We start from the raw sequence: 13,913 nt of genomic DNA, 5'->3' as shown, positions 1-13,913 counted from the left end.
GTGACTAAACCACTGGAGATCCATCTTTGTTTCTGGCAAATTTCAAAGCCTGAAATTTAAATTAACAAATTGCATACCCTCCAACATGACCCGACTCACTAGGTACAAAATGCTCTGTTTCTGGACTTCCCTCTTAATTTATTATTGCCATCACCTGTGAAGAAACAGCTTTCTTATCATTTAACTAGTTCAACACAGGTGATGGAAATCATAAATTAAGAGGGAAGTCCAGGAACAGAGCATTTTGTACCTAGTGGGGCGGGTCATGTTGGAGGGTCTGAAATTGTACTAAATAAGTTATTTCCATTTCATATTAGCACTTAGGTGTTCACATAGTAGATAGCAAACTAAGCAGCAGTACCCAAAGTAGGATTGCAGCAAAGGAGGCTAATAAGATATTAGCATGCATAAAACCGGCAATTGATGCAAGGGACGAGAGTATTACACTCCCATTATATAAATCACTAGTGAGGCCACATCTTGAATACTGTGTACAATTTTGAGCACCATACTACAAAAAGGATATCCTGGAGCTAGAAAAGGTTCAGAGGTGGGCGAACAAACTAATTAAGGGCATGGAGACACTGGAATATGAGGAAAGGCTTGCAAGGCTAAGCATGTTTACACTGGAAAAGAGGAGACTAAGAGGGGGCATGATCAACATCTACAAATATATAAGGGGTCAATACACAAAGCTTGGGAGGGACCTTTTTTCTATAAGATCAGCACAGAGGACAAGTGGTCACTCGCTTAGGTTAGAGGAGAGGAGATTCCGCACAATGCGGCGTAAAGGTTTTTTCACAGTAAGTGCAATACGTGTTTCGAAATCCCTGCCTGAGGGAGTTGTAATGGCGGACTAGGGTGGTCATTCCGAGTTGTTCGCTCGCTAGCAGTTTTTAGCAGCCGTGCAAACGCTATGCCGCCTCCCACTGGGAGTGTAATTTAGCCTAGCAGAAGTGCGAACGAAAGGATCGCCGAGCGGCTACAAAGTTTTTTTGTGCAGTTTTTGTGTGGCTCAAAACCTACTCAGCGCTTGCGATCACTTCAGACTGTTCAGTTCCTGTTTTGACGTCACAAACACGGCCTGCCTTCGCCCAGCCACGCCTGCGTTTTTCTTGCAACGCCTGCGTATTTTGGAACACTACCTGAAAACAGTCAGTTGCCACCCAGAAACGCCCACTTCATGTCAATCACTCTGCGGCAACCAGTGCAACTGAAAAGCATCGCTAGACGCAGTGCAAAACTACATTGTTCGTTGTACTTGTACGTCGCGCGTGCGCATTGCGCCGCATTCGCATGCGCAGAAGTGCCGTTTTTAAGCCTCATCACTACACAGCGAACGAATGCAGCTAGCGATCAACTTGGAATGACCACCTAAGTCAACACCTTTAAGAATGGGTTAGATAAATTCCTAATGGATAACGGTATCCAGGGTTATGGTGTGGAGTCACGCACTATAGTTACTATAAAAAGAGGAATAAAACACAACGGCTGACATCAGCATCAGACAAATTTAGACCAAAATAATCCTGCATAGGAGACCACAAATCATACTTACCTACCTTCTGGCAGCTCTCTCCGGGAGAGAGCTGCCAGGACGGCTCAGTGGAGGGGCTGGGCAATGTCGAGAGGAGGGGGCGGGGAGGAGGCGGAACGGGGCGGGGAGGAGGAGGGGAGGAGGCGGAACGAGGGCGGGGTTATAGATTTACACGTTTAAACCACGCCCCCCACTCTGTAATGCCGCGATAACCGGCATTTTACAGCAGGGGGCGTGACTATGATGGCGCGAGTCAACAAGAATCGCGTCATCTACTGTCCGGACCGCCCACTTTACTCTCAAAGTGGGTGGCCGGGCAGGGGGAACTTAAAAAAAACGGGAGACTTGCCTGCTCTTCCGTGGGGCCGGGAGGGTCACCCGATTTTCGGGAGCCTCCCGGCCATTCCGGGAGAGTAGGCAAGTATGCCACAAATAGGTTGAACTCGATGCACAAATTGTCTTTTTTCAACCTTAGATACTATGTTACTATGTTACTATATCTGAAAATGGATAACCTCCCCATGCTATTTCTGAGGATAAAAGAGGAACAACGCTTCATATTGCAAAACACTGATCATGTGCGGAATCTTGGTGTTGTCCTGGATAGTGTCAGACAGTTAAAATTCAAGTATCAGCCACTTTTTCATCTGAGGAACATAGCCAGAATTAGGCACTTCATTCCCTCAGAAGATCTGCCTAAAGCCATCCATGTATTTGTATCATCACGCCTAGACTACTGTAATGCCCTCTACCTTGGTCTCCCAGCAAAAGAATTGCATCGCTTACAGCTGGTGCAAAACACAGCTGCCAGGCTATTAACCGACCAGCCCCGTTCTAGCCACATAACACCCATCCTCTACTCCCTCCACTGGCTGCCTGTAAGATGGCAAATCATCTTCAAGATTGGCTTACTGACTTTCAAAGCCCTACATGACCAGGGCCCAAGGAACCTGAAGCAGCTTCTGATCCCATACTGCCCCACTCGCTTAGTACGATCTGTAGATGAAGGAGTTTTAGCAGTACCTAGGCTCTCCCATAATTCATCTGGGGGTTGAGCTTTTACCATGCGGCTCTGACTCTTTGGAACTCGCTTCCCCAGACAATGGGGCAGATGTATTAACCTGGAGAAGGCATAAGGAAGTGATAAACCAGTGATATGTGCAAGGTGATAAACGCACCAGCCAATCAGCTCCTAACTGTTAATTTACATATTGGAGCTGATTGGCTGGTGCATTTATCACCTCGCATTTATCACTGGTTTATCACTTCCTTGTGCCTTTTCCAGGTTAATCCATCTGCCCCAGTGTGAGAAGCCGCCATTCTAGAAACCTTCAAAAACAGACACAAGACCTGCTTACTCACGCGTTTCATAGTGTCCCTTTAGTATCTCCATGCTCTCTGTATTTTATGGAAAGCTTTTCTGTACGTCATTGTTTCTGTGCTGTATTAGGGGCCTAATTTATGTTTGTATGCAAATGTAAAATCCATTGCAATTACGATTTTTTCAGTTACGGAACCGCTTGTGTCAGCAAGTGATGCTGTCGCCCAGAAATGAAAGCAGACACGCACCGAAGCCATTGCACACTCATTCACAACTTACACGCAAAAATGAGGAACATCGCTGCTAAGGGTTGGTTTATGGCTACGTAGACTGGAGACAGCAGTAGCGACTCAGAAGCCCCAAAAACGGGTAAGGCACACCTACGTTTTCCCAACCAATCCCCATAAACTTCCTGTTAACACTCCCAAATGGTCACTTCCCATCCATCACTATTCTATGGAATCCTCATGGCGAGTGGAACGCAGCGGAACTTTGGCGCATGTGCATTGTGATCGATCGCAGCACATGCGTAGTCTGCCGATAAGCGCTCCATTGCGTGATAATTGCCCATTGTGTACAGAGATGAATTAGGCCCTATGTTCATTCTATCTCTTAAGCACCTATTAGGGGAAGAGCGCTATATAAATAAAAATGTTCTAATACAGAGAATTGGTGATGTTGCCCATAGCAACCAATCAAATGCTGTCTGTCATTTTCTAAAAGGCAATAGATAAATTATAGACAACACCTGATTGGTTGCTACGGGCAACATCACCAATTCTCTGTTTTAGAAGCTTTAGTAAATGTACCCCATACACTGAGCAAGGCTTTGTTTATGCCGTCACCTTCCTGTTTTTCCCCCCAGATTTTCTGCTAACCAGACTGCATGAAACCTGCTTCTTCAGCAGACAGAGAGAAGCCGCAGTACAGGACAGGCCAGCAGGGGGTGCACTCAGCACATACTGTAAGGAGCCGATGTCTTGTGACTAAAGACGTGAAACTCCATCTTTGTTCCTGGAAAGTCCCCTCGCCCAGACCTAACAAGATGGTCAGCAGACAGTGATAACTGTATAAAGGCTGCAGCTGTGACCATATAAATGACTGGGAATGGGACACAGCTTGTGATGCAGCCTTTATATCATATGTCACATTCTGTGTAATTACACCAGGATGTGGTCACTGCACACTGGAGTGTCGGCAGCCGTGTCCCAGGACACTGGAGCAGTAAATGAATAACAATGTGCACTGGGCAGCAGCAGAGGATACATATCTGTTATCAGAGGGGGAGAGCGGCACCTGAGCTGCACTATTGCAAATGGCCAGTGGCGCGGAGGAGATTGTGCTGTCTATTATTAGGACTATCTGGGGGGAGAGCTGGTGATTTCTGCTGCATGTAAGCCATATATTTATTTGTCTTGTTTGCAATAAGTACTAGAAGAATACAATTCCCATTCTGTTCCTTAGTGTACGGGAGAGATCGTCAGGTTGGTGGGTAGCGTACAGTACAATACAGAGCTCATTCTGATTGCAAGCAAACAAAACAGAGTCAGATTCTTAGGATATCTGTATATTGCATAGTGATGTGCACCGGACATTTCTCTGACGTCCTAGTGGATGCTGGGAACTCCGTAAGGACCATGGGGAATAGTGGGCTCCGAAGGAGACTGGGCACTCTAAGAAAGAATTAGGACTACCTGGTGTGCACTGGCTCCTCCCTCTATGCCCCTCCTCCAGACCTCAGTTAGAATCTGTGCCCGGCTCGAGCTGGTTGCACACTAGGGGCTCTCCTGAGCTTCTAGAAAAGAAAGTATTTATTAGGTTTTTTATTATCAGTGAGATCTGCTGGCAACAGACTCACTGCTACGTGGGACTGAGGGGAGAGAAGCGAACCTACCTGCTTGCAGCTAGCTTGGGCTTCTAGGCTACTGGACACCATTAGCTCCAGAGGGATCGAACACAGGCCCAGCCTCGGTCGTCCGGTCCCGGAGCCGCGCCGCCGTACCCCTTGCAGAGCCAGAAGCATGAAGATCTTCACGGAAATCGGCGGCTGAAGACTCCGGTCTTCATTAAGGTAGTGCACAGCACTGCAGCTGTGCGCCATTGCTCCCTATGCACATCACATACTCCGGTCCCTGATGGGTGCAGGGCGCTGAGGGGGGGGGGGGGGGCGCCCTGGGCAGCAATTAGAGTACCTTTAAAGTGGCTAATCACACATAATATAGCCTAAGAAGCTATATATGTGTAAAATACCCCTGCCACATTATTATTATAAAAGCGGGAGAAGTCCGTCGAAAAAGGGGCGGGGCTATCTCCCTCAGCACACTGGCGCCATTTCCTCTCACAGCTCCGCTGGAAGGACGCTCCCCAGGCTCTCCCCTGCAGTTTCCAGGCTCAATAGGGTAAAAAAGAGAGGGGGGGCACTAAATTTAGGCGCAAATACTATATATATAGCGGCTATAGGGTAAATCACTTGTGTAGTGTAACTCCCTGCATTATATAGCGCTGTGGTGTGTGCTGGCATACTCTCTCTCTGTCTCCCCAAAGGACTTTGTGGGGTCCTGTCCTCAGAGCATTCCCTGTGTGTGTGCGGTGTGTCGGTACGGCTGTGTCGACATGTTTGATGAGGAGGCTTATGTGGAGGCGGAGCAAGTGCCGATAAATGTGATGTCACCCCCTGCGGGGTCGACACCTGAGTGGATGGATATGTGGAAGGAATTACGCGACAGGGTCAACTCCTTACATAAAAGGTTTGACGACATAGCAGATGTGGGACAGCCGGCTTCTCAGCCCGTGCCTGCCCAGGCGTCTCAAAAGCCATCAGGGGCTCAAAAGCGGCCACTACCTCAGATGGCTGACACAGATGTCAACACGGATACTGACTCCAGTGTCGACGACGATGAGACTAGTGTACATTCCAACAGAGCCACCCGTTACATGATTACGGCAATGAAAAATGTGTTGCACATTTCTGACATTAACCCAGGTACCACAAAAAAGGGTATTATGTTTGGGGAGAAAAAGCAACCAGTGGTTTTTCCCCCATCTGATGAGTTGAATGAAGTGTGTGAAGAAGCGTGGGCTTCCCCCGATAAGAAATTAGTGATTTCTAAAAAGTTGCTAATGGCGTACCCTTTCCCGCCAGAGGACAGGATACGTTGGGAGACATCCCCTAGGGTGGATAAAGCGCTCACACGCTTGTCAAAGAAGGTGGCACTACCGTCTCAGGATACGGCCGCCTTAAAGGAGCCTGCGGATAGAAAGCAGGAGGCTATCCTGAAGTCTGTATATACACACTCAGGTATTATACTGAGACCGCCTATTGCTTCAGCATGGATGTGCAGTGCTGCTGCTGCGTGGTCAGATTCCCTGTCTGATAACATTGATACCCTCGACAGGGACACTATATTGCTAACCATAGAGCATATTTAAGACGCAGTCTTATACATGAGAGATGCACAGAGGGATATTTGCCGGCTGGCATCTAGAATTAATGCAATGTCCATTTCTGCCAGGAGAGGATTGTGGACTCGGCAGTGGACAGGTGATGCAGATTCTAAAAGGCACATGGAGGTTTTGCCTTACAAAGGTGAGGAATTGTTTGGGGACAGTCTCTCGGACCTCGTTTCCACAGCAACAGCTGGGAAGTCGACATTTTTACCCCATGTTCCCTCACAGCCAAAGAAAGCATTGTATTATCAGGTACAGTCCTTTCGGCCCCAGAAAGGCAAGCGGGTTAAAGGCGCGTCCTTTCTGCCCAGAGGCAGAGGTAGGGGGAAAAAGCTGCACCATACAGCCACTTCCCAAGAACAAAAGTCCTCTCCCGCTTCCTCTAAGTCCACCGCATGACGCTGGGGCTCCACAGGCGGAGCCAGGTGCGGTGGGGGCCCGTCTCCGGAACTTCAGCGACCAGTTGGCTCGCTCACGGGTGTATCCCTGGATTCTACAAGTGGTATCTCAGGGGTGCAAGCTGGAATTCGAGACGTCTCCCCCTCGCCGTTTCCTCAAATCAGCCTTGCCAACAGCTCCCCCAGACAGGGAGGCAGTGCTGGAGGCGATTCACAAGCTGTATTCTCAGCAGGTGATAATCAAGGTACCCCTCCTTCAACAAGGACGGGGTTACTATTCCACAATGTTTGTGGTACCGAAACCGGACGGTTCGGTGAGACCCATTTTAAATTTGAAATCCTTGAACACTTATATAAGAAGGTTCAAGTTCAAAATGGAATCGCTCAGGGCGGTTATTGCAAGCCTGGACAAAGGGGATTACATGGTATCACTGGACATCAAGGATGCTTACCTGCATGTCCCCATTTACCCTCCTCACCAGGAGTACCTCAGATTTGTGGTACAGGACTGTCATTACCAATTCCAGACGTTGCCGTTTGGTCTGTCCACGGCACCGAGGGTATTTACCAAGGTAATGGCCGAAATGATGATACTCCTTCGGAAAAAGGGAGTTTTAATTATCCCATACTTGGACGATCTCCTTATAAAGGCGAGGTCAAGGGAGCAGTTGTTGGTCGGCGTAGCACTATCTCGGGAAGTGCTACAACAGCACGGCTGGATTCTGAATATTCCAAAGTCGCAGCTGGTTCCTACAACGCGCCTACTGTTCCTGGGGATGGTTCTGGACACAGACCAGAAAAAAGTGTTTCTCCCAGAGGAGAAAGCCAAGGAGTTGTCATCTCTAGTCAGAGACCTCCTGAAACCAAAACAGGTGTCGGTGCATCACTGCACGCGAGTCCTGGGAAAGATGGTAGCTTCCTACGAAGCACTTCCATTTGGCAGGTTCCATGCAAAGATCTTTCAGTGGGATCTGTTGGACAAGTGGTCCGGATCGCATCTTCAGATGCATCGGCTGATAACCCTGTCTCCAAGGACCAGGGTGTCTCTGCTGTGGTGGCTGCAGAGTGCTCATCTTCTAGAGGGCCGCAGATTTGGCATACAGGACTGGGTCCTGGTGACCACGGATGCTAGCCTTCGAGGCTGGGGGGCAGTCACACAGGGAAGAAACTTCCAAGGACTATGGTCAAGCCAGGAGACTTCCCTACACATAATTATTCTGGAACTACGGGCCATTAACAATGCCCTAAGTCAGGCAAGACCCCTGCTTCAACACCAGCCGGTGCTGATCCAGTCAGACAACATCACGGTGGTAGCCCATGTAAACCGACAGGGCGGCACAAGAAGCAGGTTGGCGATGGCAGAAGCCACAAGGATTCTCCGATGGGCGGAAAATCACGTGATAGCACTGTCAGCAGTGTTCATTCCGGGAGTGGACAACTGGGAAGCAGACTTCCTCAGCAGACACGACCTCCACCCGGGAGAGTGGGGACTTCATCCAGAAGTCTTCAAAAAGATTGTAAACCGTTGGGAAAGGCCACAGGTGGACATGATGGCGTCCCGCCTCAACAAAAAACTAAAAAGATATTGCGCCAGGTCAAGGGACCCTCAGGCGATAGCTGTGGACGCTCTAGTGACACCGTGGGTGTACCAGTCGGTTTATGTGTTCCCTCCTCTGCCTCTCATACCCAAGGTACTGAGAATAATAAGAAGGAGAGGAGTAAGAACTATACTCGTGGTTCCGGATTGGCCAAGAAGAGCTTGGTACCCAGAACTTCAAGAAATGATCTCAGAGGACCCATGGACTCTGCCGCTCAGACAGGACCTGCTGCAGCAGGGGCCCTGTCTGTTCCAAGACTTACCGCGGCTGCGTTTGACGGCATGTCGGTTGAACACCGGATCCTAAAAGAAAAGGGCATTCCGGAGGAAGTCATTCCTACACTGATTAAAGCTAGGAAAGATGTGGCCGCAAAACATTATCACCGCATATGGCGGAAATATGTTGCTTGGTGTGAGGCCAGGAAGGCCCCAACGGAGGAATTTCAGCTAGGTCGAGTTCTGCACTTCCTACAGTCAGGGGTGACTATGGGCCTAAAATTGGGTTCCATTAAGGTCCAGATTTCGGCTCTGTCGATTTTCTTCCAAAAAGAACTGGCTTCACTGCCTGAAGTTCAGACTTTTGTAAATGGAGTGCTGCATATTCAGCCCCCTTTTGTGCCCCCAGTGGCACCTTGGGATCTCAACGTGGTGTTAGATTTCCAAAAGTCGCATTGGTTTGAGCCACTTAAAACCGTGGAGATAAAGTTCCTCACGTGGAAGGTGGTCATGCTGTTGGCCTTGGCGTCGGCCAGGCGTGTATCAGAATTGGCGGCTTTGTCATGTAAAAGCCCTTATCTGATTTTTCATATGGATAGGGCGGAATTGAGGACTCGTTCCCAATTCCTTCCAAAGGTGGTATCAGCTTTTCATGTGAACCAACCTATTGTGGTGCCTGCGGCTATTCGGGACTTGGAGGATTCCAAGTTGCTGGACGTAGTCAGGGCCCTGAAAATATATGTTTCCAGGACGGCTAGAGTCAGATAAACTGACTCGCTATTTATCCTGTATGCACCCAACAAGCTGGGTGCTCCTGCTTCAAAGCAGACTATTGCTCGCTGGATCTGTAGCACGATTCAACTTGCACATTCGGCGGCTGGTCTGCCGCAGCCTAAATCTGTAAAAGCCCATTCCACGAGGAAGGTGGGCTCTTCTTGGGCGGCTGCCCGAGGGGTCTCGGCTTTACAACTTTGCCGAGCTGCTACTTGGTCGGGTTCAAACACGTTTGCAAAATTCTACAAGTTTGATACCCTGGCTGAGGAGGACCTTGAGTTTGCTCATTCGGTGCTGCAGAGTCATCCGCACTCTCCCGCCCGTTTGGGAGCTTTGGTATAATCCCCATGGTCCTTACAGAGTTCCCAGCATCCACTAGGACGTCAGAGAAAATAAGAATTTACTCACCGGTAATTCTATTTCTCGTAGTCCGTAGTGGATGCTGGGCGCCCATCCCAAGTGCGGATTGTCTGCAATACTTGAATATAGTTATTGCCTAACTAAAGGGTTATTGTTTGGAGCCATCTATTCGAGAGGCTCAGTTGTTGTTCATACTGTTCACTGGGTATAGTATCACGAGTTGTACGGTGTGATTAGTGTGGCTGGTATGAGTCTTACCCGGGATTCCAAATCCTTTCCTTATTGTGTCAGCTCTTCCGGGCACAGTTTCCCTAACTGAGGTCTGGAGGAGGGGCATAGAGGGAGGAGCCAGTGCACACCAGGTAGTCCTAATTCTTTCTTAGAGTGCCCAGTCTCCTTCGGAGCCCGCTATTCCCCATGGTCCTTACAGAGTTCCCAGCATCCACTACGGACTACGAGAAATAGAATTACCGGTGAGTAAATTCTTATTTTTTTCGGGTTTTGTGTTTTGGTTTTGGATTCGGTTCCACGGCCGTGTTTTGGATTCGGACGCGTTTTGGCAAAACCTCACCGAAATTTTTTTGTCGGATTCGGGTGTGTTTTGGATTCGGGTGTTTTTTACAAAAAAACCTAAAAAACAGCTTAAATCATAGAATTTGGGGGTCATTTTGATCCCATAGTTTTATTAACCTCAATAACCATAATTTCCACTCATTTCCAGTCTATTCTGAACACCTCACAATATTATTTTTAGTCCTAAAATTTGCACTGAGGTCGCTGGATGGCTAAGCTAAGCGACACAAGTGGCCGACACAAACACCTGGCCCATCTAGGAGTGGCACTGCAGTGTCAGGCAGGATGGCACTTCAAAAAAATAGTCCCCAAACAGCACATGATGCAAAGAAAAAAAGAGGCGCACCAAGCTCGCTGTGTGACTAAGCTAAGCGACACAAGTGGCCGACACAAACACCTGGCCCATCTAGGAGTGGCACTGCAGTGTCAGGCAGGATGGCACTTCAAAAAAATTGTCCCCAAACAGCACATGATGCAAAGAAAAAAAGAGGCGCACCACAGGTATAGAATGTAGATGGATAGTAGACTTAATGACGACACAGAGGTAGGTACAGCAGTGGCCTTCCGTACTGCTATTATATATAGTATACTGGTGGTCACTGTGTCAGCAAACTGCAAAACTAAAATGCACCACAGGTATAGAATGTAGATGGATAGTATACTTAATGACGACACAGAGGTAGGTACAGCAGTGGCCTTCTGTACCGTACTGCTATTATATATAGTATACTGGTGGTCACTGTGTCAGCAAACTGCAAAACTAAAATGCACCACAGGTATAGAATGTAGATGGATAGTATACTTAATGACGACACAGAGGTAGGTACAGCAGTGGCCTTCCGTACTGCTATTATATATAGTATACTGGAGGTCACTGTGTCAGCAAACTGCAAAACTAAAATGCACCACAGTTATAGAATGTAGATGGATAGTATACTTAATGAATGACGACACAGAGGTCGGTACAGCAGTGGCCTTCCGTACTGCTATATATAGTATACTGGTGGTCACTGTGTCAGCAAACTGCAAAACTAAAATGCACCACAGGTATAGAATGTAGATGGATAGTATACTTAATGAATGACGACACAGAGGTAGGTACAGCAGTGGCCTTCCGTACCGTACTGCTATATATAGTATACTGGTGGTCACTGTGTCAGCAAACTGCAAAACTAAAATGCACCACAGGTATAGAATGTAGATGGATAGTATACTTAATGAATGACGACACAGAGGTAGGTACAGCAGTGGCCTTCCGTACTGCTATATATATAGTATACTGGTGGTCACTGTGTCAGCAAACTGCAAAACTAAAATGCACCACAGGTATAGAATGTAGATGGATAGTATACTTAATGACGACGCAGAGGTAGGTACAGCAGTGGCCTTCCGTACCGTACTGCTATATATACTGGTGGTCACTGTGTCAGCAAACTGCAAAACTAAAATGCACCACAGGTATAGAATGTAGATGGATAGTATACTTAATGAATGACGACACAGAGGTAGGTACAGCAGTGGCCTTCCGTACTGCTATATATAGTATACTGGTGGTCACTGTGTCAGCAAACTGCAAAACTAAAATGCTCCACAGGTATAGAATGTAGATGGATTGTATACTTAATGACGACACAGAGGTAGGTACAGCAGTGGCCTTCCGTACTGCAATATATAGTATACTAGTGGTCACTGTGTCAGCAAACTGCAAAACTAAAATGCACCACAGGTATAGAATGTAGATGGATAGTATACTTAATGAATGACGACACAGAGGTAGGTACAGCAGTGGCCTTCCGTACTGCTATATATAGTATACTGGTGGTCACTGTGTCAGCAAACTGCAAAACTAAAATGCACCACAGGTATAGAATGTAGATGGATAGAATACTTAATGACGACACAGAGGTAGGTACAGCAGTGGCCTACTGTACCGTAATGCTATATATTATATACTGGTGGTCACTGGTCAGCAAAACTCTGCACTGTACTCCTCCTATATAATATTATACTGGTGGTCCCCAGTCCCCACAATAAAGCAGCACACTGAGCACAGATATGGAGTGTTTTTCAGGCAGACAACGTATACTGGTGGTCACTGTCAGCAAAACTCTGCACTGTACTCCTGCTATATAATACAGCTGCTCCCCAGTCCCCACAATTAAGCAGTGTGAGCACAGATATATGCAGCACACTGAGCACAGATATGGAGCGTTTTTTTCAGGCAGAGAACGGATAACTGGTGGTCACTGATCAGCAAAACTCTGCACTGTACTCCTCCTATATACAGCTGCTCCCCAGCCCTCCCCACAATTAAGCAATAGTGCACAGCACAATCAAGTTCAACAATAACGGAGAGGACGCCAGCCACGTCCTCTCTAACATTTCCAATGCACGAGTGAAATTGGCGGCGACGCGCGGCTGCTTATATAGAATCCGAATCTCGCGAGAATCCGACAGCGGGATGATGACGTTCGGGCGCGCTCGGGTTACCCGAGCCATACGGGAGAATCCGAGTATGGCTCGGACCCGTGTAAAAAGGGTAAAGTTCGGGGGGGTTCGGTTTCCGAGAAACCGAACCCGCTCATCACTAATATTGCACACCCCATACTGGAGGCAAATAACCAAAAGTAATCCCTGCTCTGATGGGTGGTGTACAATGCAGAGGCCTGTTCTGATGGGTGGTGTACAATACAGAGCCCCGTTCAGGTGGCTGGTGTACAATACAGAGCCTGTTCTGGTGGCTGGCATACAATGCAGAGCTCATTCTGGTGGCTGATGTACAATACAGAGCCTGTTCTGGTGGCTGGCGTACAATACAGAATCCGTTCTGATGGCTGGCGTACAATGCCGAGCTCGTTCTGATGGCTGGCGTACAATGCAGAGCCCGTACTGATGGCAGGCATACAATACAGAGACCGTTCTGATGGCAGATGTACAATACAAAGCCCGTTCTGATGGCAGGCGTACAATACAGAGCCCGTTCTGATGGCTGGCGTACAATACAGAGCCCGTTCTGATTGCTGGCTTACAATGCAGAGCCCGTTCTGATGGCAGGCGTACAATGCAGAGCCCGTTCTGATGGCAGGCGTACAATGCAGAGCCCGTTCAGATGACTAGTGTACAATACAGAGCCCGTTCTCGTGGCTGCTGTACAATACAGAGCCCGTTCTGATGGCTGGTGTAGAATACAGAGCCCATTCTGGTGGCTGCTGTACAATACAGAGCCAGTTCTGGTGGCTAGTGTACAATACAGAGCCCATTCTGGTGGCTGGTGTACAATGCAGAGCCCATTCTGGGGGCTGGCTTACAATACAGAGCCCAATCTGGTGGCTGGCGTACAATACAGAGCCCGTTCTGATAGCTGGCTTACAATGCAGAGCCCGTTCTGATGGCAGGCGTATAATACAGAGCCTGTTCTGCTGGCTGGCATACAATACAGAGCCCGTTATGATGGCTGGCGTACAATACAGAGCCTGTTCTGATTGCTGGCTTACAATGCAGAGCCCGTTCTGATGGCAGTCGTACAATACAGAGCCCGTTCAGATGACTGGTGAACAATACAGAGCCCGTTCTGGTGGCTGGTGTACAATACAGAGCCCATTCTGGTGGCTGGTGTACAATGCAGAGCCCGATCTGGTGGCTGGCGTACAATGCAGAGCCCGTTCTGGTGGCTGGCTTACAATACAGAGC

Source organism: Pseudophryne corroboree, chromosome 3 (assembly GCF_028390025.1).
Source record: "Pseudophryne corroboree isolate aPseCor3 chromosome 3, aPseCor3.hap2, whole genome shotgun sequence".
NCBI lineage: Eukaryota > Metazoa > Chordata > Amphibia > Anura > Myobatrachidae > Pseudophryne > Pseudophryne corroboree.
This window is presented reverse-complemented; position numbering follows the sequence as displayed.